This window comes from Mustela nigripes, chromosome 16 (assembly GCF_022355385.1).
Source record: "Mustela nigripes isolate SB6536 chromosome 16, MUSNIG.SB6536, whole genome shotgun sequence".
Lineage (NCBI taxonomy): Eukaryota > Metazoa > Chordata > Mammalia > Carnivora > Mustelidae > Mustela > Mustela nigripes.
The window spans coordinates 29,932,238-29,957,297 of NC_081572.1; positions in this window are offsets into that span (position 1 = coordinate 29,932,238).

Genomic DNA, 25,060 nt, shown 5'->3' on the forward strand with positions numbered 1-25,060 from the left:
TATGTTGTCTTTACCATTAATGTGATAGTTATGTCCCAAGTTAAGTTTTCTAAGAAGGAGAAGCAACAAAAACCCATACTTTAAAATCTGCCCCCCCATAACTAAAACTTTGATTTGGGGAAATATTTATAGCAATATGGAGCTAAAGCTTTCTCCATAAATACCTTTTTTATCTCTTTCCTGTCTCATCATCAGATATTTTTTATTCACTGAGGAAGCAACATTTGAAAGTAAAGATGTAAATTAGAAGCTTATGAAAGAAGTAACCAGTAGCGTTGGATTTTTGTTTCAAGGCAAAAGGATGGTTTTCAGTTTCCCTTTCCTTACATTTCTGCACGCTGGTGTCATATTAATTTGTTGCGGTTGGAACTATTATTTTTAGTGGATACCAATTCTGGCAGTTAACAAGGGAGCTCCTATATGGTAACTATGGTGGACATGAGAAAAGACACAGCTTTTTCAGTGCTGCATTAGCCCTAGACTCACTTTCACTGTTTCTGGGTCCCCAGCTGGTTACAGCTGGTTCTGCTTATGCTCCCCAGCTGCAGGCTCAGCTCTCTGAGCTATTCTGATGGAAATGGATAATGCAGCATGACTTCCATTCCAGGCTGGTATTGTATTATGCTCAGATCCAAGATTCAGTGACTCCAGGTGACTGAGGGGATCCCACGCTGCTTGCTACTAATTACATCTGAGAGCTACTGTCAGTATTAAATATGACCACAAGGGATCAGGTAAATTTGGAGCATAGCCCCGTTCACTAAATTCTTACCCTGTATACACTCAAGTCAGACTAGAACTATAGCTTTAATGCCCTTTCCTTAGTCCAGCCAGTTTACTTGTCTAGTTCACTAGTCTGGATTCTGGAGATCCTAACTCTAGTGATTCAGTTATTGACCTGGTTTTCTAGCTTTGAATAAGACGCTAGAGAGTGTGAGTACCTGAGCTGTTAGACTGGTCAGTATCCACCAGGCTATTTCCAGCCTTCACTGATTGGATGCAACCTTCTGGTACAGCCATTTCCAAAATGAAGATGGAGGCAAGTGCAGCAACTCTGGAATTATCCCTTGTTTCATCTCAGTGGGCATGTCTCAAGCTAACTCCTGCTCCATTCCCAGCTTACCTGACAGTACTGAAGTCGTCAATACACCGTTTCTAAGTTCCAAGTCTCAAGCAGCGGTCATCTGTAATTGGAGTTACTTCATGGTAGAGAGGGAAGATTTTGGTGTCAACACTTTTTAGTTGTTAGATATATTTTTTTAAAGATTTTATTTATTTATTTGACAGGGAGCACAAGTAAGCAGAGCAGCAGGCAGAGGGAGAGAGAGAAGCAGGTTCTCCACTAAGCAGGGAGCCTGATGTGGGGCTTGATCCCAGGACCCTGGAATCATGACCTGAGCTGAAGGCAGCAGCTTAACCAACTGAGCCACCCAAGCGCCCCAGTTTTTAGACATTCTTAATGTCACTTGGTCCTTATTGTAGAGATAGGCAGATTTTGGTTTTGTATTTATCCTAGATCCCTGAAGATCATCAAAGGTTTGGAGCCAGGAATGGCCTGGAAGTTTTTCTGGGACTAACTCAAGGCTCCATTAAATTTCCCCTGGAAACATCATGAGATCCACAGCTGAAGATTCCTTGTTGTACCCAGAGCATGACATAGATTTCCTCTTATTGCCAGCCCCTTCCAGTATATCTGCATATTTCTTTCATTCTGTCTCTAATGGTTTCTTGAAAAAAAAAATTGAATATGGAGGTGCAAGGGAGGCATCTGGGAGAGAAAGTGAAAGCAGAATGAAGAAGAAGCTTGTTTAGAGAAACAGATGGCGCTTACCTCAGGAGAGTGGGGGTACATCCTCATAAGTGCATACATTTGTTTAGTGTACTTTTTTCTCCTTGTTAAGGAAAAGACAAATTGGTCTAAGTATATGACTCTTAGTCACATACAAAGGGTATTAGATGTTTACCTTTTCATCCATGCCCAGGGTGGGTTTGAACTTGAGGTCTCAGAACCTCATGAAAAGCCTGTTGCTTGTAGCTTGAGGAATGGCCATTCCTTTCTTTTACAAATTCTATAATTCTCCAAGTCAGTGCAAAATAAGGATGAGACACACTTAAGGCTGCTTCTGTTTTGTGCTGAGGAAATGCTTGATAATAGAGAAGCAGGAGGAAAAAGCAAAGGTGAAATGGTTTGATGAGGTCATAGTGAATTAAGTGTTAGATGTTACTGCCATCTAGTGATGATTTAACACCTGGCTGTCAGGGGAAGGTGAAGACTCGTCTTTGTGCTACAACATAACCTGGCAACCTCTGGAATGGTGGTAACAGGGCAAGCTTCTGAAATAGCAGAGGAAGGTACTGTGGTTTAAAAAAAAAAAAATCTACTCTTTATAACTGTGAAAATAGTTCATCTCCTCATATTAAATGAACCTCTCTGTTTATAGTATTTCTGCTTTTATGTATAAAACTTCATTGGAACAATGAAAATGGGCTTTTAAAAATATGTCACACCACCTTCCATTACACATGTTCATTTACACATTCTCAGAGACCATGTATTACAGCACCTCTCCCCGTGTCTGTCCTCCAGCCTTGTCTCTTCACAGAGCATCACTTAATGAAGCTCTAATTCCAGGCTTAGTCCTCCTCCCTCTTCTGCACTCACAGGGTACCAGGATGGAGGTGAGGAAGAAGAGAAATACTGTAAGTGATTCCCTATTGTACCAGGTGCTTTACAGTCATGGTAGCCCTCTCTATAACCCCATATGGTGGGATCATGCCAGTGTGAAAGAGGAGGAAATTGAGCTTCAGAAAGGTTAGGCAACTGGCCAGAGGTCACACACAGTTGCCTGCATACAGCAGAGGTGGAGTTTGTACCCAGTGTGTCTGGTCTTATCCTCTGAAGAGATTTTTGTGGCTTGGTAAGCACAGAGATAACAGTTTTGGGAGTGATCACTGGGTGTAGAGTAGGTGGAAGGTGCTCTCTCTGCTCAAGAAGGGCATGAGTCCAAGTGTAGCTTCATAGGACTTCCTCTGGCACGTGGACAGATGACAGGAAGGCACAGTTGTACGTGAGTGTAAAGGGCTGGCAGTTGTAGATGCACAAACAAGCCCACAGCTAGAGCAGATCTTCCAGAAACAGTGACTCTGTATAACTTATTTCATTTCCTTCCACCCCCCACCAAAGAAATTGAATGTCTCGTGAAGATGAACCATCTGCAAAAGATTAAAATGGCAAGAAAAAAAAGATGATCTAAGCACAGCATCAGCCATCCCTTTGGTGTATAGAGGAAGAACACTGAATTTGATGGGCAGGATATAGGATAGGACTTAGAAAGTGAGGCTTAGGATCCCACTCTGGCTAGATACTTGTTAACTGCAGATCTCATAGGACCACTCCCTTTCTACCAGGAGAGCTAAGTACAATGGGGTCATTCTTGATACAGGCTGATTTTTATGCCAAGAAAAGTGAAGGATGGAAGTGAATATGCATCTTTGTGTTTATTTCTCACTTGGAAAATTCTGAAGGCAGGAGACTTTTGGAGCAGTCTGTGATAATAGGCATTTGCAGAAACTTAGTATATTAGTTTTTTACACACCTAATTAGGGAGGCAAAGAAGTATGAATTTCTTATGGAGAAAGGAATTGGTAGCTGGACTTGAACCATTTTGCCAGTATACGGTCTATATTAGTCTAGAGCTTCTGTAACAACTTACCCCAAACTAGATGGCCTAAAACAATAGATATTTATTGTCTTATATTTCTGGAGAATAGCCATGCAAAGTCAAGATGTTAGAAAAGCTTTGTTCCCTCTGAAGCTTCTAGGGAAAGATCCTTCCTAGCTTATCCCAGCTTCTGGTAGCCCCAGATGTTCTTTGGCTTGTGGCAGCATGTCTCCCAGCTCTGACTCTCATCTTCAATGGCCATTTTCCTTCTGTATCTTCATATGGTGTTCTCTCTTTGTGTCTCCACAAAAATTTCCAGATTCCGCTTCTAAGGACACCAGCTAAAGGATTAGGACCCACCCTAATGACTTCATTGTAACTTGATTACATTTGTGAATGACCTTATTTCTAAATAAGGTTATATTCCTGAGTAGGGGGTTAGGACTTTGGGGTTGGGGGCATACAGTTCAACCCAAAAAAAGTGTTTAAATGAGTCAGTACCCAGTGGTAAGAGCTGTGAAAATTTATGACATGTGTAGGAGCTGAAGTGGGCAGTGGGAAGAGGTCCTCTGCTTCAGGTCAGAGCCTCTTGAAGTGCGCACAAATGCACCCTAGGGAAACCAGTGTATGGACTCTTGCTTCACAATGGGCATAACTGCCAACAGTGGGGAACTCGTGGTCCTGGTCAAGTAAAGGGACTTCATGCCACCTTCCCTCAGTCTTTCTTCGCAGTCCCTGTATATTAGAGATAGAAGAGACACAGGAAGAGGAGGATGTGTATCCCAGGAATGAAGGAGCAGACCACAGCCCAACTCCCCATTAAGAAACCTAGAGCCATGGGGAAAAGCTGCACAAGAGGGAGAGGAGGAGAAAGGCAGGGTCTAATTTACTAGAAGATGGATTGGATCATACTGAACCAGATTTGGTGAAACCTGAATGGATATATGAGTCTGAGATTTGCCCAAGGTATGATCAAGGGGTAGGGAAAGGGGCTTTCAAGTTCAGTAAGTGGGGGAAATATATTTTACTTAGTAAGTCAGTTCACTATGTAGTTGTAAGAGTTCAAGTCTAAATTGTGACCTTGGGCGAATCTTAACACCACCTCTGAGTTTCAGTTGCCCCATCTATATAGTTTGGCTAGTAATTTAACACACACACTCTCTCTGCAAGACTGCAAAAGAACTTTCTATGTTTTGGGTACTATTGATACCAGAATCCACATCTGGCATTCTGTTTTCCATGTCTTGCTTGTATTATATCACACAAGGCACTCAGCTTTTCTGAGCTTTGGCTTTCTCTACAAAACAGGGCCATGAGTCATGGGGCTAATGAACAGGTGAAATGAGATGTGAAATTGCTTTTTATTTTGTAAAGTGTTTTTATTTGTAAAGTATTTCAGACATGTCTCCTACTGTCTGTTTTTATAATACCAAATAGATGTAATGTGTTGGGTTAAGTGTAAGAATTGACATCATTTGAACTGTTACTGATAAAAAAAATTATAATCAACAACTTCCCTGGACATGGGATACTTATGGAAAAATTTAAAAATATTGATGTCTAGGTCCCACCCCCAGACATTTTTAAAATATTGATGTCTAGGTCCCACTGATGTGGGCTTCAGCCTGGGCATCAGGGTTTTTCAAAGCTCCCAGGGGTTTGTTGATACAGTGGATGTGGGGTTGAGAGAAATAGTATGGAAAGCCCAGCTGTGGAACCTGAATCATTGACTGCTTCCCTGTTACCTCTTTCCTTTTTTGTTTGCCTCTGACACTTGTTACCTGCAGAGCAAGTTTTGTCAGTAGACTAGAAGCATGTTGATTAGGGTTTGATTTTCTGGTTAGTCAGTGATTTTTTTTAGTTTTCTTTTTGTCAGTTTTGATCAACTAATTTATCATTTTCAGCTTGCACTTGAAATTGCACCTGTCATCTTTAAAAAATGAAACTAGGTTGATGAGACTCTGAACTTTCTCAGAAAAAAAATATCATGATTTTGAATCTGAACAAGGGTTTTCCCTCTTCCAGTGAAACAGTTGCTTTTATTTTTTTTAAATAATATCTCAGGAAGGCTACAACTGCACTATAAGGCAACACATGATGTTATTAAATCAGAATAAATGAAGCCATGCAAAACATTTGTAAGTGCTGAGCAGAGAAAGGCCAGGAACATAAATAATTCGGGGTGGGGCATGTAGCAGGTAGATGCGTGTTGCCAGTAATGGAAGGTTTCTGGGAGAGGGTTTAAAGATGCTTAGGAATGGATGAGTCTGCTCAGGGCTGGTGGCTGTGAGGCAGCCTTGGAAATACCCTGTAGGAGAAAAGTCAGACTTTGGGAAGGAGGGGCTAAAAGCTTGGGGTCAAAACTGAAGGTACAAAGACAGATGTGTTCTTAACAGAAAACCTTCTTGTGGTCTGTGAATGCCTTCTCTTCCAGTCCAGTTTGTAGGCAGGGGCAGCAGTCTTCTGCCCTTCGACCAAAAACAGAAGAGGAGTGCATTTAATCTGCTAAAGTCTGTCAAAAGAGAATGGAGACCAAATGTCTTCTTCTCTGCCTTCTCCACAGAAGAAGCCAGGATGAAACACCAGATTTAAAAAGCAACTTAGTTACTGACAGTTCCTATAATATTCTCATCTTAGATGCTCTCCTAACTCCAGGGTATAATTATCCTTCTACTTAATTGGAGGTTCAGGAGAGCTTATTAGTTTGCTCTATTGTGGCATAATTCAGGCATTCAGTTCAGGCTTCCTTAAGAGCTTGCCCTTTGCTCTTCATCCCAAGGGACCATTTTCAAAAGGTCTGTTTTGACAGGAACTTTTGGGGTGGTGGGAAGGGCTGCAGAGTGGTGCAAGCAGCAAGGCTAGGCAACTAGGAGCAGGGAGACCTGGCTCCATCCCTGATCTGCTGCTAACTCATTAGTGATGTCAGCCAAGCAGCCAGCTTTTCTCAGTTTCCTTCCTCATCAATGGGAAGGCAGAACTGGGTCAGCATTACCAAAAGCATGTTTCCTGGAACACTGTCTCACTGTCTCTCAGGATGCTTCTTAAGAAAATGGCTCTGTGGCCTCAAGTAATTTCAGGAGATGCTGTACACCAGGCCTGCCTCACTCAGCACCTGTTCCCACAGAATCTGGTTTACTACCCAAACATTTTATTTTCCAAACTCCTGTGCACTAGAGTTCCAGATGTGGCTTAGGCTCCAAGTAGGATGCCTTTTGGAAGATGTGAATCTGGAACTGAGGGAAGCAGACAGGGAGGCATCCACTTAATTGGCATGATATGGTTCCTATGACAACTTCCTGAATGCTTGGCTTCCTCTTTGTGGCCGAGTTCACTTAGCAAGCCAGTTCTCTGCTGTGGTTCTGAAAGTTAATCCTTCAAGCCCAGCATGGAGCTTGCTTTGCTAGCCTTCCAGCAATTCTGTAAGCTCCCAACCACTTGTGTCAAATCCCTTGCTAATTAAAATGACAAGAGTGATTTTGTTACTTGCAGCCAAATTTGACCGATACACAGACTCTTGGGTATTCACAATACACATAAACCTGTTAAATGTTCTAAGATTTCTGGCAATAGAAAACCTTATTTTACCTAGCATGCTTTAAATTTAATGCCTTTAATGCATACCTGGGTTTATATCTTCTGTTGGCTATTTCTCTACAGCTCATGCTTTAGACACTTATGCTATGAAGCAGTATATTTTTCTTTGTAGTCTAGCAGTATGTATTTTTTCTTTATTATCTTTAAGAGGGTAAAGAAGAGGAAGATTTTTGTCTTTATAAAAAAAATTACAAATTCAGATCCCCACTTTGCATCCAGCCTCCTTGATATAGATTGTGCAGTTAAGGGTTTGATGGAGATAAGTTAAGGGGTTGATGGTTCATGATCCTTTTGCTTCCCCTTCCACCTTTCACATCTCTTTAAGGATTGATTCTAGGCATTTTGATTCTTTGGGTGGAAGGAGAGGTCCAAGACTGTAAGTTAATGGCAGATATCCAGGCGGTTCTGGTGCAGCTGATACGTGGACATCTCTCAGAGTGACTGCGTGGCCTTGGAGTGAAACATCCGGCGCATGCACAAGACAGTCTTCCTAGAAACCCTCCCCCAAGGACATGGAACTTCATCTGGAGACCAGCTACCTCAGCAGTCCCTCTCTCTCCAGCAGCCAGCAGGATGCTCATGGTTACAAAAGGAATATTTTAACCCTTTTAAATCAGACATTTTGCTCTCGAATCAGTAATACCCCAGTGGCCTTGGGTTGCTCTCTGCTCTCTCAGACCCTACAGTAGTTCTGTCCTTATATAATTTTAGTTATAGTTTTAATTGACAGTATGAGATCCTTGAGGGCAAAGATTGTGTCTTAATCATCTGTGATTCCCTAGTGTTTAGGATACTACCTGGCACAAGCACACTATTACTATTCATTTAAAAAAAATTTTTTTTTTAAACATCCATTCCTCTTCTAAAAAAGTTACTATCTCGAGACATTTAAAGAGGGAAAGAGGAACAGAAACGTCTAATCCAAGAAGACTTGGAAAGAAGAACACAAATAGCAAACTGTTCTCTCAGCCTCAAACCCAGGTCTTAAGTGTCTTGCTTGCAAGTACATATGATTCGTCTCTTTGCCTGCAGTTCTTCCAAAGGCAAGACTGCCTTGCGTGTGTTTCTAAATTTATAAATGCATTATACTCCTAGGCCTTTGAGGACTGCTGTGTATAATTGCTGAGACTATGGCTTATTCATGCTTCTGTCAAATTGTGTCTTGTCTGAGCTCTCTGTGGTTGGGAATATTCCATTGATTGAAATGTTTGGTGGGCTAACAGAGTTTTACTAGATATCAATTATTGCTGTGTTCTGCTTGGCCTGGGACCTTGGAGTATGATTTATAATAGCCCACATGTTTTGACCAGGACCAACTGCTAAGCTGAGCACTCTGGGGGCTTTAAGTGGCTGTAACAGCTTAATCACAGTGCGGTATTAATGGTTTAGGAGTTGGAAGAGACCAGTTATTCCCCTCTGGGAATATTTCCTCTTGTTTTACTTTTCTGTCATGTGCTCCCCAGGGACCAATGCACAGAGTACTGCATGCTTCATGCTGATTGTCATTCTGCCCCTCAGCAGGGTGGGAACTGAGGCAGTTAGAGATACTTTTGAATATGTTCTCTTAGGAAAAATTGCTCATGAGAGTTTCAGGAGCAAAATCTAGGCAAATAATGGGTCTGAGGATGTTAGAGCCAAGAAAAACCTGGGAGATAAAATAATTCGACACCTTTATTCGATAGATAAGAAACTTGAGACCAAAGATACACATTTAAACTTGGAAACTGGTACTCTGTTTTAAATACCACAAGGAGCCTCTGGCATTTTCTTTCTATAAGAACAATAAGAGAAGGACCTTAAAATTGTGCCTTCTACATAACTCCTCTAAATTTTTCCAGTGCTCTTTAAAAATAAAAAGCTGATCTCCAGTGCTGATCCACATAGGGGAAGTATCCTTCTATACTGAGAAAAACTCTTTGTGTTGCCCGAGGACTCCCCGCCCCCCCCCCCCTATACCACCTGGCATTTTTTCCTGAAGTAATGCCAGACTTCAAAATTAGTAGTTCTTTTTTTTTTTTTTAAGATTTTTTTTTTATTTATTTGAGAGAGAGACAGTTAGAGAGAGCATGAGAGGGGAAAAGGTCAGAGGAGAAGCATACTCCCTGTGAGCTGGGAACCTGATGTGGGACTCGATCCTGAGACCCCAGATCATGACCTGAGCCAAAGGCAGTTGCTCAAGCAGCTGTACCATCCAGGTGCCCCAGAATTAGTAGTTCTCAAAGTGTGGTTCATTGACCAGCAACATCAATATCACCTGGGATAGTGTTAGAAAAGCAAACTCTTACACCCCACCCCCAACCTACCAAATCATAAACTTAGAGGTGGTTCCAGCTCTCTGAATTTTTACAAGCCTTCCAGGTGATTCTAATGCACTCAATTTTGCGAACCACTGAACAATTTTGGACTCTCCTTATGCAGTGTGATTTTAGAAGCAATGAGAATATTTTCCATCCTTTAAAAGACCCTGCCTCTTGCCTGCTGTTGCCTGGAACTTCCTCTCTTTAGATTTATATCATTGGATTAGGACTTCTAGATATAGTTTATCCTGGAGTATAAAACATTTTTAAAAAAATATTTTATTTATTTATTTGACAGAGAGAAATCACAAGTAGTTGGAGAGGCAGGCAGAGAGAGAGAGAGGAGGAAGCAGGCTCCCTGCTGAGCAGAGAGCCCCATGCGGGACTGGATCCCAGGACCCTGAGATCACGACCCGAGCCGAAGGCAGCGGCCTAACCCACTGAGCCACCCAGGCGCCCAGTATAAAACATTTTTGAGCCTTCAAATCCTTCACATATCAGTGTGAACAACCTTATCAAAAAATTCTTTAAGATTAGATTTCGATGGAGTGTATCTACAATGTACTTACAGCTTATTTATGATGGAAACCTATTGAAGTTAGTGGTTAAAAAAAGGAGGAGAATCCAGTATACTGGAAGAGGGGTGTCTTGTGGAACACAAACACAGAGGCAGTGGTCTCAGGAGCTAACTTAAAGTAGACACTGGAATGTCCATAGCAGCCTGCTTGCCCCTTGTCTCTGCTGTCCTCTAGGAGCCCGTTTTATTCTCTCTTGTTGCTGAATGCTGGCTTTCTTCACTTCTCAGTCTGAATGGGAGAAAACGGCTACTACAGTTCTCACATAGAATGGGTCCAGCCGCCAGGAAAGAGCGTAGTCTCAATATCTCTCCTGGTCTCAATTCCAAGTTTCATAATGGAGATTTCAGCCCAGGTAGGATCAGTCTTGACCTGAAATCAATCACTTAAGTGTTAGGGGTGTAGGAACATGGCATATGGAAGCACCTGTGATGACATGGATGGTGGATGGAAGGTTTTCTGAGAAGAAGGGAGGGCTAGAAGTTAACCTGATAGAGTTTGAGGACCCTGGGTGGGAATGAAACAGAAGGAGTTCTCTTGAAGGGTAGAGGGGTCATGGAAAAGAGAAAGGAGACAGGAGGATGCAAAATGTCAGTTTCCCAAATCATAATTCTAAGAATCAGTAATTGCTGTGGGTTGAATTCTATTTCTCCCAAAAGATATATGGAAATCCTAATTTCTGGTATTCCTTATTTGGGAACGAGATCATTTCAGATGTCATAACTTAAAGTAAGATGAGCTCATACAGTGGTAGGGTCAGTCCTTGAGTCAATATGACTGCTGTCCTTATAAGAGGGAAATTTGGACATAGATACAGACACTGAGGGAAAACAACCACATGAAGTGGGAGGCAGAGATTCTAGTTATGCTGCCACCAGCTAAGGAATGTTGGGAGCTACCAGAAGCTAGAAGAGAGAGAGAAGGAAGGATTTTTCCCTAGAGACTTAAGAGGAATCATGGCCCTGCTGATACCTTGATCTCAGACTTCTAGCCTTCAGAAATCTGAGACATTATATTTCTGTTGTTTTAAGCCATCTTGTGTACAGTACTTTGTGATGATAGTAGCCCTTTCATACTTACTGAACTGCCACCTGCCCCATGCTCCAGGTGCCACTAAAAACTAACCTTATATGACTTTAGACATGATACTACAAGTAGTAGGTGGTAATAGCAAGATTTTAAACAAATAACAAGCCAACTAGGTTTTCATTAGTAAGGTCTATTCTGGCTTCAGTGTGCACATGGATTATGGAGAGGCAAGAATGGTGCAGAAGACTCAGAGTGTATTCATGTGGCGCCATCTCATCAGGGGGCACCTGCTCTTGTTGGGTCTCTGTAATGTTATTTGTCTTGGTAAAATGTGCTCCTTGGTTGTCTCAGAGGCTTAAAACTCAGTATGTCTAGAAACTGTCTCACAATGTTCTTCAATGCTACACAACTACAACTACACAACTGTGAACCTGAGTTGCCTGTCTTGGCAAATAGCACCAATTTGATTTTGCAATCTGGGTTGTATGGATTTTTTCCTCTCTCTTTCTTTCCCTCACTTCCTATTCCAAATTCTTCACCAAAGATGCCTTTTTTACCCCTGAACTATATCCCTCCAATCCATCACGTCTCCCCATCTCTGTCATTACCACCTGCCCAAGGCACCATCACCTTTTTCCAGGAGTACTACTGCCTCTCCACTCATCTATTTGTCCATACTCTCTTCATTCCCCTCCAATCTGATCTTCATACCAGATCATGCATTTTCAAAATGCAGATTTGGTCAGACCACCTTCCTGCTTAACATTTAGTAATAGCTTTCTTTGCTTTAAAGATCTAGGCAGAATTTATTCACATGGTCTCCAGTCCCTTCAGTGCCTGGCCTTTAACCATTCCTCAGCCTCATTCCTCTCCACGACAGTCACAGGGAATTTTCTGCATCAAATTCTCTCCTGTGGTCAGGATTTGTCCCTCTTATCTCCTCTGCTTAGAATACTCTGCCCTATTCCCCTCACTTAGTTGATTTATATTCCAACTATCTCCCTCCTCAAGGGTCACTTCCTCGGGGAGCCTCCTCTGACTTTTCTGGTCAGGTCAATCCTCCTGTCACATCTCATAGTTCCTTATTAGTGTTTGTCACAGTTGCAATTTTGCATTTGTCTCAGTTCAGTATTTTCTCTTTATCTCACTAGATTGCAGCTCTGTGAGGGGAGGCTCAGAACTGGCGTTTTACTCAGCATTGTAGCCCAGAGCCTCAGAGACCCTTAGTGGTATTTTGTTGAATGAAAAGTAACTGACTAAAACACATATCACGTGAGTTGTTCTTGTGGAGTATCTAAATGTGGACTGGGCACTTTACACACATTATTCCAGACCTTATCACAACCTGGAAAACAACTAGTAATTTTTCTTTTATTTTAAAGATAGGGAAAATCAGCCCAGAGAAGTAGATTTACTAGAGATGACAAAGCTTACAAACCGTATGTATCCAGGTTAAGATCCAGGTCTGTATGTTTGTGCAGGAGGGAATCTGGAAAACATTTTGTCTATCCTGCTGGGAAGGAAGCTAAGGCTCAAGGTTAAGAAAAATAAAACATGCAAATTCACATTTAGCATCTACAGTGGAGCACAGATAGAAATTAATTTCTTCTGATTGTGTTTGTTCTGTCGTCTATGTCATTTTAACCCTTTGAATAAGGAGTGGGAGCAGTGACTTAACATTTTATTTTGCACAGCCAGCAGTTACCAAATGTGGCCATCCAGATCCCGGTCATAGCTAAATAATACTTGTATCAAGGAATTCTGTCAAACTTCTCTGTATAGGGACTGCAGAGGAAGGGAAGGGACATGACTAAATGGTAAATAAAAGCACTTTTCTTGAGCTGATTTTCTTGCCACTTAATATAAAGCCATAATCATTACCATAGCAACATACTCATTGCATACAAAATGAATATGTAGATTCCCTAGGGGGAAAATGGAATAAACTGTACCTTTGTGCACTTTTACTTGAAAAAGAAAAAAAAGCTTGTGTAACTCCAGCCCACAGTTGCATAAACAGGGCTCTGCATCCATGTAGATAGATAATTATTCCAAATGAATCCATAACTACCAGAAGTGAATTATGTGCTCACTGAGGCACTATAAAAAGATAATCAATAAATGGTGTGTGTGTGTGTGTGTAAAAGTGTGTGTAAGTGTGTGTAAGACAGTAAGAGGGAAGTCATAGTATATGGAGATTTCTAGAGAGAAATCCACTTAAATAGTGGGCTCCTTTCACTATTAAAGCTTCCAAAGTACCCTGATTGTTAAAACACTATATTGGATGTTGTGGATTATTACTCAGGGAATGAAGAAGAACATTGTGGTTCTAGAATTTTCATTGAGGAGAGGCTTAGGTTAGCCATCTGGTAAGAAGGTTGAGATGGGGCTGAGTAACCATGGAGACATCTTAGAATATTTGAAGTCTCATCGTGGGTTTCACTTAGATTATATTTCTACTGGGTTAGTCTTAGAGATGGGGGTGTGATAAAACTCCCTTTAAACACCCCTTAGTACTGCCACTGAGATGAGCCCTCCAGTTTTCTATTTTACATTTCCAAGTAAGACTGATGAGAGGTCTGTGGTTTTGGATGCTGCTTTAAGGATAGATGGTTTGCAAAGTCAGTCTGATACCTCATGAGGAGGAGACACTATAATTTGGATGAAGTCTAAATAATGAGCACAAGAGACCAACCTGGATTTCTTGGAAGAGTCCACTTCCAAAGTCGTCTGTGATTCCAAAGGTAATTGTTAGATTGGATGTGCTTATAATTTGTGCAGAAATCATTGTATCTAGAAGCATACACAAGGTAATTCTCACTCTGGCTGACTGTTTAATGTTTCCTATTCCTCAGTATATCTCTTCCTACAAAACCATATAAATACAAATGTATCGCTACCTACTACCTGCCCACCTACCTATCTGCCTGTGTCTTTATTTCTTTTTAACCATCTAGCTAGTTCTTTCTGTTGAAATATAGATGTGAGTGTACATGTATACACCTTTTTTTAAAAAAGGTTTTATTTTTTTGTTGGTGGGGTGGGAGGCAGGGTGGAGAGAGAGAGAGAGCACAAGCAGTGGGAGTGGCAGGCAGAGAGAGATGCAGGCTCCCCACTGAGCAAGGAGCCCGATGTAGGACTCAATCCTAAGACTCTGGGATCATGACCTGAACCAAAGGCAGATGCTCAACCTACTGAGCCACCCAGGCATCCCAATTTATACATCTTTTTTTTTTTTTTTAAAGATTTTATTTATTTATTTGACAGACAGAGATCACAAGTAGGCAGAGAGGCAGGCAGAGAGGAGGAAGCAGGCCCCCTGCTGAGCAGAGAGCCTGATGTGGGGCTGGATCCCAGGACCCCGAGATCATGATCTGAGCCGAAGGCAGAGGATTAACCCACTGAGCCACCCAGGCGCCCCCCAATTTATACATCTTTTAAACATCTACTATTATAAACAAACAACTATATATGGGGAATAGAGACAATAAGCAATAACTAAAGTAGATAAGTTACAATAAAAAGGTACCTAAGAATTAGGGTGGAACAAATGGAATGGGAAGGTGGGACAGGTTGTAATTTTAAATAACATGATCAGGAAAATCCTCGGTGAAGTGACACTTGAATAAGTGTAAGTGTATATTATCCAGAAATGGCTCCTAAATCTCAGCAAATGGAAACTGTCTGGTTTAAGTTACATGTTTTTTCCATTGTCTGATTTTCATTGAGATGCTGGAAATCCAAGGAAACCCTGCATTGTTAGATCAGTTCTTGAATGGGCAGGAATTTGACTGAGGAAATAGATCTGGAGATAATCAGAAAGAGACTGCAAAGAACCAGGGTTCAGTTTAAAAAGTGAAGTACCAGGCTAGAAAGATCAAGACCAGATCTGATGGCAGGTTGGCCTCGGCTTGGAGGGGTGAAGAAACTGGGCTATTTATAGTCAGCCAGTGAGGTTGCATCACAATTCTTGGTCTACACAAGAGCTGCAGGGAAAGAACAAATAAGTTTCTGGTTCTGTTTTCAGTTTCTGTTGCTCTCCTTTTTATGAATTTCAGACTCTTCAGAGATACTCTTTAGTGGTTTTTCTTTCCAAACAAAATCCAGAGAAGGATAGTGGAATTTTGTAGATAGGGTAGGTGAAAGAAGGGCCGACCTTGTCTACAATTCTGGGAAGAATTGTTCCAATTATAGACCAGCTCCCTGCAAAGAGGAGAAACAGCCTAAATAAGAGAGGCCCTAGAAAACATATGCGGGGTCACCACATCCTGCCAGAGTGGGGGAGATACAAAGGAGGTGAAATAATTTACTCTTTGTAGGACTGTTGTAAACCCAACGAGCTGATACATAGATGCTAGTATCATCACCCACTAATCACATTAAAAATCAGGTACAGATTCTATTACATATACCATCCTTCAATGATAAAACCTATAGTTGTCAACAGCCTAAAAAATACTGATTACTCCTCTACTTTTTCCTGCTCCTCCCCCAACCTTCCTCTTTTTATTATCATTATTATTTTAGTCTCAGTCATGTTTATGTCAGGTCTTGGTCACTGAGGCCTTTTAAATGTTTTCTGATTTTATTTAAGGATGATTGCATTGTATGAAATCCTTCAAATTCGGTCATCCAAATTCCTGTTAGGATCAAATTTTAAATAACTGGCATTTAAGATACAATGAAGTCCTTTTGATCTGCCCCCTGCTTACCTTTCCAACTTATCTGCTGTTGGTCTCCCACAGACATCCTACTGGCCAGCTGTCAGAATAAATCTCACCATTCTGTGTAGCAGTATCTTGGCTCACTACAGTTTCCTCTGCCTAGAACATCTTTCTCACTTTCACGAATTTGGCTTGATTTGTCACTTCACCTTGACAGCTTCCCCAGCCTTTCTTTTTCCTTCAGGCTGAGTTGGGCTGTGAGACTCCTAGCATCCCAGGCTTTACCTCTGTCTTGGCCCTTATGAGCTTGGAATGTAATAGTTGCTTGTTTTGTTTTCTTATACCACAGACTAAGAATTGGAGGGCACATTGAGATGAATTCTTACCTCAGCTTCTAGAATAGGACTGTAGTGTCCAGCATACATAGTGGGTCAATATAGGAGTATATGTATGTGAAATTGAAGTATTAAAGGTCTCAAGTATTGAAGTATCCATAAGGCAAGAAATGAAAACCCGGCAGTTGCCTGGCAATCATTAAACTAATGTTAGTGACAGAGGTGAGGCTCAATAAGTTGTTGCTGTTGTTATTATTATTACTATTATTAGACATTTCCAGGTTCAGCAGTTTACTATGAGAAGTTAATGTACTACTGACTTTTCCACAAACCTGCAGGGGACAGTTAAATTTGAGTGGGGAGGGATAAATAAATGGCTTTCCAATTTCATTTACTTGCATAGTTTTTAAATGCTCCATCCCTCCTGTCTTCAAATGAATTCTAACCAGGTTGTTGTTCCATAAATGAAATTGATCACATTGGAACTTGGTAGAATATTTTACCCTTGACCTAAGATGGACCAGCTAAGGACTTTGTGCAAGGCCACTTTGTATCCAAATTAAGAAGCGAATGGAATCTATAATTACAGGACAAACAACTTCTAGCTTCCATCCCACAGCTGATTTTCCCAGGCTTTGGGATTCCCCCTTAATATGCTCTGGAAAAAGGTGATCTCTGTCTCTACACCACTGTTGATCAGAACCTTCCTGCCTTGTGTCTCCTTTCAGTGTTTTTAACTGACTTGCTAATCTTTATTGAACTAATTCTTAAGCTGTCAATGCCATAGCTTCATAGAAGCTTAGAATTTTAACCCTTAGAAGTGATCTAACACAGTCCCTTCTTTGTACAGAGGAGAAGTTGAAAGTATAGAGACAGGAGGTAACCAGCCCCAAACTGTAGAGCTGACCAACGCAGAAATACCATCTGGATTCTATCTGACATGACAGCACAGTTGCTCAGACCTCGCCTCAGATCGCTGCTGAGCCATTTACTGATCACATAGTTAATGGAAAAGTTACTCCATCTTGTTCTTTGTAAAATCCAGAAAGTGGTAGCTTCCACCTGACCCTGTTGTTTTGAGTACTAAATAAGAAAATATACATAATGGACTGAGCACAGCCCCGGACATGCAGAAAATACTTAACAAATCCTGGACAATTTTACCACCATGACGCCAGGCAGAGAGATCAGGGAAGAATTCTAGGGCAGGTGTTTGGAGCAGGGTATACCCTTTTCTTACATCTGCCAGTGCGTATGTCTGATTATGACCACTTTGGGCGCACTTTGCTTGTAAAGATTAATTGAATGTTCCTAACAATTAATGTTTTGGTTATTTGCATTCAGCCCACTTGTGATAGAGGAGCCCCTTCAGCCTTTCCCCTCTCATTTGTGCTTCCAGATCATAACTCTCTCCATCTGTATCCCTGGCTCTGCAAACAGTTTTCTTCTGACATTTGCTGTAGTTGGAGCCGACTCTGTAGATGGTTTCTGAAGAATGCTCAAGGGGGCAGTGTGGTAATGTTGAAGAAAGCCGACTCGCCTCGAGGAAAGCCTTGGCCATTTTTTAAATGAAAGTGTTTACTCTGGAAATTAAATTATATTTGGGATTTTTGGTTTCCCCTCCCCCACTCCCGCTGTGGGAGGTTTCGGAAAGTTACTGTGGTGACCATTGCAATCAGAGGGCTGTCAGCATTTCAGCTCTGTGCAGGCAGGCCCAGCAGGCTCCTTCAGCACCCTGGCCCCCAGGGGCCCGATGCACGTGTGGGGGGGCCCTGTGCCCAGGGCAGGTGGATCCTGTGCATGTGGGGGGGCTTGACCCCCCACATTACTGGCTCCACACTCCCCTCCCCACACATACCTTCTCCCTCTTCAGGCACTTTTGTATCAACAGCTGAGCATGAATTTCAAACTTGAGTTGGATGGTTTGAGAGGGTTATTTTTATTTGTTTGTTTGTGTGTTTTCTAAAATATTTCTGAAAGTAGCTCTTAAAAATGTGCCTGTGTATCCATAGATTCATGCATATTCATAGCCTTTTCCTCTAGGTTTGGTTCAAGGTTTTTTCTCTGTCAAATGAGGCATTAGATCTAAGTTCCCTGCTCTGGCATTCCAGAGTTCTAGGTATTCAGAAATACAGAGAAATCTATGAAAAGATCCAACCCTTGGGACATTCCTTCTTTCTTTGTGGCTTCTCCCAATTAAACCAGTCAATCAGCACTCCTGATAACTTGAAGGTGAACAATTTCTCTTCTCCAGGTATCCTATTCCATTAACTCATGTTCATCACCAAATAAACTTTTCTTGCACCTTATGCATCAGGGACTGAGTTAGGTCCTTTGTATAAAATGGTGAAGAAAACAGATACCGTCCCTACTCACATGAAGCTTGCAGATTAGTGGAGATAACGGGCACTAAACAAATAATCACATAGAAAGAGAGAGTAATTACCCATGCAGGAAAAACAAAGGGTGAGACAGATAAACTATACATTTAGAATTTATACTGATTTAGATTTAGGGCTCAGGGAATGAAAGGGTGATTTTTTAGCTGGGACATAGGAGAGATGTGGAAGTGGCACACTATGTGTAACTATGTGAACTGGAGGTTCAAACCAAATTACTGATGTAGAATAGCTGGTCATAAATGGGAACTATGATCCTATCTTTTGACATCAGAGGAAGAAATTAACTCATTCTAATTCTCAGTGAATGCTAGTAGCAAATTCCATGATATTGACTGGACATAATTTAAATTGTTAAAAATTCATAACATCCTATTATGAGAAGAAACTTCAGAGGTCATCTGATTCAGCTGTCTTCTTATTTAGGAGTTGCATCAGAAATATGCTAAACAATTACCAAGATTCTGCTAGGGGATTCAGTCACTTAGTTCAGTCACTTTTCCCACTTTTGACAGACCAACGCTCTCCTTTCATTGATTTCTTTGATTTCCATTTACTTAGATTTCTCTTGCTAGACTGTACATTCTCTGAGAACAGAAATTTTGTCCTCTTTGTTCACAGATAGATCTTAAGTGTCAAGAACAGTGTCTGCCATATAGTAGCTTCTCCAAGTAAATTTGTTGAATTAATTGAGGTTAAAATAGTCTTCCCTAAATTTTTGCTTACTGGCCCAAGTTCTGTTCTCCAGAACAACAAAGAACAAATCTAATACAAGGACAGTCTTTTAAAAAAATTTTTTAAAAAAGATTTTATTTATTTATTTGACAGACAGAGATCACAAGTAGGCAGAGAGGCAGATAGAGAGAGAGGGAAGCAGGCTCCCTGCTGAGCAGAGAGCCTGACTCAGGGCTCAATCCCAGGACCCTGAGATCATGACCCAGAGCCAAAAGCAGAGGCTTATTACACTGAGCCACCCAGGCTCCCCTTATGTAAGGACAATCTTATAATCGTTTGAAAATAGTTCTCATTCTCTAACTCTTCTCTCTGTTAAACATCCTCATAGATGTGGCTTTGAAACTGTCTCTTTTGATCACTAATTAGGATCCAACTGGGCATGGTAATTAGACCAAAAATGAATCTACTTTCTTCTGTTGTCATCTGCCTATCATTTCTCTATGTTTTTAACTAGGTGTGTTTCTTCCTTTAGCCATTCATCTTTCGTGCACTAATAATTTGCTTGAAATGATTCTCTCTGATAATCACCCCCTACTTTTGCTGCAAAAGTGTCAGTAAAGGTGAAGGCAAGCCCAAAAATTAGAAAGAACTTGTATACTCTCAAGCATTCTTCTCAACTTTGAAGTCAGCCTCAAACAATTCAGTCCAAAGGTGATACTGTTCCCCAACCCCCTCCTGGCTTTAGGATCACACACTGATGAGAGAGTAACCCTTAGTCAGCAGTGCCTACAGCAGCAGAGCTAGAAGTTGGGAACTGAGCTAAGAAGAAATGTGTTCAGTTTCTAACTGCTGGGGATCAAGCCCAGATGAACTTATCACATGGTAAAAGGTAAACAATCACTTTATCAACTTTAACTGTCATACATAGGAAAGGGTTCACATTCTCCAGGATAAACCAAACAAAATAGGACTATAATTTAATCTCCACATAATTCTACGTGCTATGCAATTTCATGCAATAAAATAGTATGAGACGTAACAAGTCTGTCATCAAAAAATGCAAAGGAAACTGTGGTACAGATGAACCAAAAGTTGCAACAAGCAGACAAAAATTTTATGCATTATTGGAATCATATTTGAGAATGTATAGGAAAAGATGAAGAAAGAGATTTGGGAACTATAAAAAGGATCAAAAATAGAAACTCTGGAGCTGGAAAATACAGTGGCTGACATATTAGAAAATATGCATTAGATGGCTGGCTAAAAAGGAAGTCTAGATGATTTTACTGACAGATTCTACCAAATGTTTAAAGAAGAAATAACATTATTTCTATATAATCTCCTCAGCCAGTAGGAGGGAAACCCCAGCTAACTTTATGAGGTCAGCATTAACCTAACCCTAAAGTCAAACATAGTACCAAAACAAAAAACAAAAATAAGACATAGACCAATATTCCTCATTATATTCAATACAAAATTATTTTAAAAAATTAATAAATCTATCAATAAAAAATACACCATAACCAGGAAGATTTTATGCCAGTAATGCAAGGCTGGTGCAGAATTTTTTAAAAACTCTATCAGAAATTTTAAAAAATCTATATATAACACATTATAGTTAGATTTTAGTTTATAGTAATTTCAGTTTATTAGTTTATAAGTATTAAGGTTTAAGAGTGACCGCATGATTAGATCAGTTAATGCAACCCCCCTCCCGCCAAAAGAACCTTATAACAAAATTTTAACACCCATTCATGATTAATAACTCTGAGCAAGCTAGAAGTAAAAGGGGACTTCCTCAAACGTTAAAGGACATCTACAAAAAAGCTATAATTAATGTCACTTTTAGTGATAGAAGGCTAAATAATTACCCACAAAATAGGGATGAAGAAAGAATGGCTGTACTCCCCACTTCTATTCAACATGGTACTGGAAGTCTTAGCTAGTACATAAGGCAAGGAAAGGAAATAAAAGGCAAGTTAGTTGGAAAAGAAAAAAGAAAACTATCCTGATGTAAAGGTGACATGATTGTCTATGTAAAAAATCCCAAGGAATCTACAAAAAGTCTAGTCACAGAACTAATAAGTAAGTTTAACAAGGTCACAGGACACAACATCAACACAAATCTCAAATGTGTTTCTTTTTTTTCCACTTATTTCAACTTGCCCTTTGATAAAATTATCATAGAATTCCACTCTACAATGACAGTACATAGATTATTTTTTCTCAATTTAGCTTTTGTTTGTTTGTTTTAAAGATTTTATTTATTTGAGGGGCGCCTAGGTGGCTCAGTGGGTTAAAGTCTCTGCCTTCGGCTTGGGTTATGGTCTCAGGGTTCTGGGATCGGCCCCCGTGTAGGGCTCTCTGCTCGACAGGGAACCTGCTTCATCCTCTCTCCCTGCATGCCTCTCTGACTACTTGTAATTTCCATCTATCAAATAAATAAATTAGATCTTTTAAAAAGATCTAAAAAAGATCTAAAAAAAAGATTTTATTTCTTAGAGAGAGAGCATGAGTGTACAAGTTGCAGGGAGGGGCAGAGGGAGATAGGGAAGCAGACTCCCAGTGGAGCAGGGAGCCTCTTGTGGGGCTTTATCCCAAAAACCTGAGATCATGACCTGAGCTCAAGGCAAATGCTTAACCAAGTGAGCAACCCAAGTGCTTCTCAGTTTGGCTTTTTAAAAATTTTAATATGGTAAGGACACTTAATCTGAGATCTACCATCTCAACAATTTTTACGTGTATCATATAGTGTTGTATTGATGATAAAATGTTTTACAACAAATCTCTAGAACTTGTTCCTCTTGCTTAGCTGGAACTTCATGCCCACTGATTATTAACCACCCATTGCCCCCTCCCTCATTCCATGGCAACCACCATTCCACTCTTTGATTCTATGAATTTGACTGTTTTAGATTTCATAGATGGACTCATATAATATTTGTCTTTCTGTAATCATCTTGTTTCATACTATCTTTTAGGTTAAAGCATGTTGTTGTATATTGAAGAATTTCCTTCTTTTTTTAAAAGCTGAATAGTATTCCAGTATATGTATACACCACTTATTCTTTATCCATTTATCTCTTGATGGACATTAAGATTATTTCCATATCTTGGCTACTGTGAATATGCTACAATTTCTGTAAAAATGCCATTGGAATTTTGATAGGAATTGTATTAAGTCTGTAGAGCACTTTGGGTAGTTTGGACATTTTAACAATATTAAGTTTGTTTGAACACGGGACATAGGATCTTTTCATTTGTGTGTTTTTTATTTTCATCAAAATATTTTGTTATTTAATATTTGAATCTCTCACCTTTTTAGCTGAGTTTGTTCTTAAATATTTTATTCTTTTTGGTACTATTATAAATGGGACTGTTTTCTGAATTTTTTCCAGATAGTTTGTTGTTAGTGTATAGAATGAACAAATTTCTATATATTAGCATTAACAATATAAAACAAAAGTTTAAGACACAAGAGCATTTACAGTAGCCATGAACAAATAAAATTCTTACATGTTATGCTAAAAAACTACAAAATACTAAATGATGAACTAGAAGAAAACCTAATTAAATGGAGAGACATAATTGTGTTTATGGATAGAAAAAGCACAATATGCCTATTAATTCTAAATGTATATTCAATTCTTATAAAAATCCCAGCAAGATGTTTGGAAATTCAGATGAACTGATTCTAAAATGTATATGGTATATGGGGCACCTGGGTGGCTCAGCTAGTCAAGTATCCCATCTCTTGGTTTCAGCTCAGGTCATGATCTCATGAGTCATGAAATTGAGCCTCCCCCTGCCCACACATTGGATTCGGCACTCAGCAGGGGGTCTGCTTTAGGATTCTCTCCCTCTGCCCCCCCTCCTATTTGCACACTGTCTCTGTGTTTCAGATAAATAAATCCTTAAAATGTATATGGTATACCAAAAGAAGTAGAATAGCTAAAACAACTTTGACAAAGAAGAGTAAAGTTGGAGAACACCACTATTTGATTTTAAGACTTACTCTATGTAGTAATCAAGACAGTATAGTTTTGTTGGTGGGAGAGACACATAGATCAATAGAACAGAATAGAGTCCAGAAATAGACTCACACAAATATGGCCAGCTTATTCTTTTGTAACGTTGCAAAAGTAATTCAGAGCAGGAAATAGCTGTGTTGAAACAATTGTACGTAGATAAGAAACAAGAACCTTGACAATAACTTGCATCCTATACAAAAATCAACTCAAAAGGATCATAAGTCAAAACATAAAATGTTAAACTATAAAATATATTGGATGAGCTAAACAGCAAAGTAAATGCTACAGAAGAAAAGGGTCAGTGAACTTGATGACAACTCAGTTAAAAAAAGATGTCCAAAATGGAGTACAGAGGGAACTACTTCAGATAGAACAGGACATCATTGTTCTGTGAGAAAATATCAAACTATATAAAATACATGTAATCAAAGTCTCAGAAAAAAAGTGAGACAGAATAAAATCTGAAAATACAGTGTATGAAATTTATTATAGAGTAACATTTCCTGGGTGTCTGGGTGGCTCAGTGGGTTATGCCGCTGCCTTCGGCTCAGGTCATGATCTCAGGGTCCTGGAATCGAGTCCCGCATCGGGCTCTCTGCTTGGCAGGGAGCCTGCTTCCCTTCCTCTCTCTCTGCCTGCCTCTCTGCTTACTTGTGATCTCTCTCTGTCAAATAAATACATAAAAAAAAAGAATAACATTTCCTAACCATAGCAAAATGATAATGAAGAATAGCAAACTATAAATATTAAAAGCTAGAAAATTCCAAGCAGAATAAATATTGAAAACCACACTATGCACAAATATTTAAACTGTTGAAAAACAAACAGGAAAACCCTAAAAGCAAAACAGAGAGAAAATTATAGTGATTTGGGGGTGGGAAGATGGGGGATGCTAGAGAATTATTACATATGGGTGAACACAAGATTAATAGCCAGTTCTTCTCAGAAACCATACAGGCCAAAATATAATGGAATGACATCTTCAAATTGCTTCAAGAAAAAAAAAAAAAACCTGTCAATTTAGAATTCAGTATTCAGTGGAAGTATATTTCAAAAAATGAAAGTAAAGACATTTTCTCACAATAAAAGCTGAGAGAATTTAGTATCAGCAGATATGTACTATCAGATAGGCCAAAAAACATTTCTTAGGTAGATCTAAAAAGAAGTTGGAAACCTGGATCTAAAGGAGGGATTAGAAAGTACTAAAAATGGTAAATTTAATGAATAGGTATAGAAAACTACTATTTATTTTAGCTATCTCTTTAAAACAGATTTGATTGTCTAAAATAATAACTGTATGAGGCTGGGGGCTCATGAGCCACTGGGTTAAGCAGCTGGCTCTTGATTTCAGCTCAGGTCATGATCTCAGGGACCTGGGACTGATCTCTGTGTCGGGCTCCAAACTCAGGATGGAGTCTGCTTGAGGATTTTATCACTCCCTTTGCTCTTCTCCCTGCTTGCGCTCATCCTCTCCCCTCCTACGAAATAAATAAATCTTAAAAAAAAAAAAAAATCTATATGAGGCTTATGACATAGAAAGCTCATATTTTGATTTGATATGCTTTACTACTGTTTTGCTAAGAATCAAGTCCATGTGCATGAGGTATAATGATCTATGGTTCCCCTTGTGTCTCAGCGTATCAGGGTGATTCTGGCCTCATTAAATGAGTTTGGAGTCTTCCCTTATATTTTCTGGAAGCGATTTTATAGAAGTTCTATGATTTTTCTCCTTAAATGTTTGATAGAATGAGCCTTTAAAATCTCATGGGGCTGGAGCTTTCTTCATTGGAGGGTTTTTA